This window comes from Eptesicus fuscus, chromosome 1, assembly GCF_027574615.1.
Source record: "Eptesicus fuscus isolate TK198812 chromosome 1, DD_ASM_mEF_20220401, whole genome shotgun sequence".
Classification (NCBI taxonomy): domain Eukaryota; kingdom Metazoa; phylum Chordata; class Mammalia; order Chiroptera; family Vespertilionidae; genus Eptesicus; species Eptesicus fuscus.
The window spans coordinates 90,471,570-90,475,213 of NC_072473.1; the positions used below are offsets into that span (position 1 = coordinate 90,471,570).

At 42.3% G+C, this 3,644-nt stretch overlaps 1 pseudogene; it reads left to right on the top strand.

The window, feature by feature from the left end:
* Positions 1 to 934: 934 nt before the first annotated feature.
* Positions 935 to 2,503, top strand: LOC103299994 (hsc70-interacting protein-like; annotated as a pseudogene).
* The last annotated feature ends 1,141 nt before the right edge of the window (positions 2,504 to 3,644 follow it).

The window sequence follows — 3,644 nt, forward strand, 5'->3', positions numbered from 1 at the left end:
GGCGACCAGCCCGGCAGGTGAGGGCAGTTAGGGGTGACCAGGCCTGCAAGGGAGGGCAGTGAGGGGTGACCGAGCTGGCAGGGGCGGGCAGTTAGGGGTGACCAGGCCTTCAGGGGAGGGCAGTTAGGGGTGACCAGGCCTGCAGGAGAGGGAAGTTGAGGGCAATCAGGCCAGCAGGGGAGAGCAGTTGGGGGCAATCAGGCCAGCAGGGGAGAGCAGTTGGGGGCAACCGAACCTGCAGGGGAGGGCAGTTAGGGGCAACCAGGCCTGCAGGGGAGGGCAGTTGCGGGGGCACCAGGCCTGCAGGGGAAGGCAGTTAGGGGTGACCAGGCCAGCAGGGGAGGGCAGTTGGGGGTGATCAGGCTGGCAGGGGAGTGGTTAGGGGGTGATCAGGCTGGCAGGTAAGCAAGCAGTTGGGAGCCAGCAGTCCCGGATTGTGAGAGGGATGTCGGACTGCTGGTTTAGGCCCGATCCCTGTGGCAGTCAGACATCCCCCAAGGGGCCCCAGATTGGAGAGGATGCAGGCTGGACTGAGGGATTACCCCCCCCCCCCCAGTGCACGAATTTAATGCACTGGGCCTCTAATATAGTTAATAATATTGTAATAACTATGTATGGTGTCAGGTTGGTAGTGGAAATATCTGGAGGAACACTTTCTAAAATATATTTTACATGATCTAACCACTATGCAGTGCACTTAAACTAATAAAAAATAATATTGAATGCAAACTGTAATTGAAAAATAAAATTATAAAAAACATATGCTTGAAAATACCTAGCTCATGGGTTGATATCAATATTTGCCAATATCTGTGTGAAAAAGATATTTTCAAGATAAAGTATGTAAGCCCCTTCTACATGATCACATTGAGCTAGTGCTGCAGCCTGGAAACAGGCTGAAGCCTCAGTCTCACCTGCAGCCTTCCTCAGCTTCATGACCATAGACCCGTGCAAAGTGAGGGAGCTTTGGGCCTTGGTGTAAATGTGTAAGCAGGATCCAAGCATTTTGCATACTGAGAAAATGTTTTCTTGAGGGAGTGGGTGAACAGCATGGGGAGGTGTAAAATACTACCTGTTACTCATAAAACTAAACCAAAGGAAAATATTAAGAAGGAAAAAAAAACAGATAGTAAGAAGGTAGTAGAAAACATAAAATCAGAGGAAACATCAAGTGAGAAAAATGATCTCAAAAATGACAATGAAGGTGTGATTGAACCAGATTCTGATGCCTCTCAAGAAATGAGAGATGAGCCTGACTGGTTTGGCTAGTGGATAGAGTGTTGGCCTGCGGATTGAGGGGTCCTGGGTTCGATTCTGGTCAAGGGCATGTACCTTGGTTGCGGGCACATCCCCAGTTGAGGGTGTGCAGGAGGCAGCTGATTGATGTCTCTCTCTCATCGATGTTTCTGACTCTATCCCTCTCCATTCCTCTGTAAAAAATCAATAAAATATATATTTTTTTAAAAAAAGAAATGAGAGATGAAAGTGTATAGATAACTGAGGTCATGATGGATCAGGCAAATGATAAAAAAGTGGCTGCCATTGATGCCCTAAGACTTAGTGGTCGGCAAACTCATTAGTCAACAGAGCCAAATATCAACAGTACAACGATTGAAATTTCTTTTGAGAGCCAAATTTTTAAACTTAAACTTCTAACACCACTTCTTCAAAATAGACTTGCTCAGGCCGTGGTATTTTGTGGAAGAGCCACACTCAAGGGGCCAAAGAGCTGCATGTGGCTTGTGAGCCGCAGTTTGCCAACCACGGCCCTAAGTAATGGTGAACTACAGGAAGCCATTGACTTGTTCGCAGATGCCATCAAGCTGAATCCTCACATGGCCATTCTGTATGCCAAGAGAGCCAGTGTCTTCATCAAATTACAGAAGCCAAATGCTGCCATTAGAGACCAACAGAGTTATTGAAATAAATCCTGATTTAGCTCAGCCTTTCAAGTGGTGAGGCAAAGCACACAGACTTCTGGACCACTGGGAAGAAGCAGTCCATTATATTGACCTTGTGTGTAAACTGGAGTATGATGAAGATGCTAGTGAAATGATGAAAGAAGTTCAACCAAGGGCCCAGAAAATTGCAGAACATTGGAGGAAGTATGAGTGGAAACCTGAAGAGTGAGAGGTCAAAGAAAGAGTGGAAAGGGTTAAGAAGACTCCTAACAAAATGAGAGAGCCAAGAGGGAGGAAGAAGCCAGAGGACAATCAGGAGCTCTGTATGGCTCATTTCCAGCTGGCTTTTCTTGAAGAATGCCTGGTAATTTTTTCTGGAGAAATTCCTGGATTGGGAAGGGCCATGCCTGAATAGTAGGAATGCCTGGACTCAATGAAATTCTTTGTGATCCAGAGGTTATTGAATCCATGAGGATCCAGAAGTTATGGTGGCCTTTCAGGGTGTATCCTAGAACCTGGCAAATATGTCAAAATATTAGAGTAACCCAGAGGTTGTTAATCTCATCAGTAACTTGTCAGCCAAATTTGGAGGTCAAGTGTAATGCCCTTCTGACAAATAAAATCCTTGTTAAAGGAAAAGCAACCTAAATCTCCCAAATGGATGTTGCAAAATACAAACCAGTGTACTTCTAACCTTCTCATGAAGAAAGCTTTGAAGAGAATCCTTACCCCTCTGACCCACATAGAGCTGTAATATTTTATAGTGGTTTTGCATTAGAGTATTCATTCAGATAATGTTCTCCTACTAGGAATTACAAACTTTAAACACTTTTAAACCTTAATAATATTTAAAAACAAATAAAACGGGTATGTTAGCCCGGCCGGTGTGGCTCAGTAGTTGAGCATCAGAAGGTCGTGATTCAATTCCCAAACAGGGCACATGCCCAGATTGTGGGCTCGATCCCCAGTAGGGGGTGTGCAGGTGGCAGCTGATCAATGATTCTCTCTCATAATTGATGTTTCTATCTCTCTCTCCCTCTCCCTTTCTCTCTGAAAATCAGTAAAAAATATATTTTTAGAAAGGGTATATTAAACCCTACATTTTTATTTACTAATTATTTTGGTGTTTTCCTTTGAATTAATTGGGCAAAGAAGATACTTCGGAATGGAAAATTTATTGCTGAGTTTGAGTAAAATAAAGGGTTATTAGTGGGAGGCAAATATAACATTTAAATAGATAAATTTTATTTGAATACAAAGTTGTTGAGGCATTTTGATTTGTCTTTTTAAATGCTTTATATTTAGAAATTATTTATTTTAATAAAACTACTGGAACCACCAGCACTGTAGTAGGAACTGGGTAGGGACTGGAATTACTTGACAGGGCAGCAGCAATCTTACTACATTTTAAATAACGTATCCTTGTATAGCAGCATGTAAATCTTACACTGTGGTGAAGGGATGGTTTGTATTTTTTTTAACTTTAAACAAATTTCATTACACAAAGTTTCACATAATTAGATATTTCTCTATTTTGTACACAATTGTTGTTCTTACTCTCCACGGAAAGGCTGCTTCTTAACTTCTCATTGGGTGATGGCAAGCACTAAAATCCTGATTTTAACAGAATAGTAGTAAAAATGACTCACTAATTTAAATTGAAAACAGTTCATTGGTTTATGACTCTTGCACTTTTCAGGAATGTACAAATGTATTTTTATTCAAAAATATAAAATAACATTT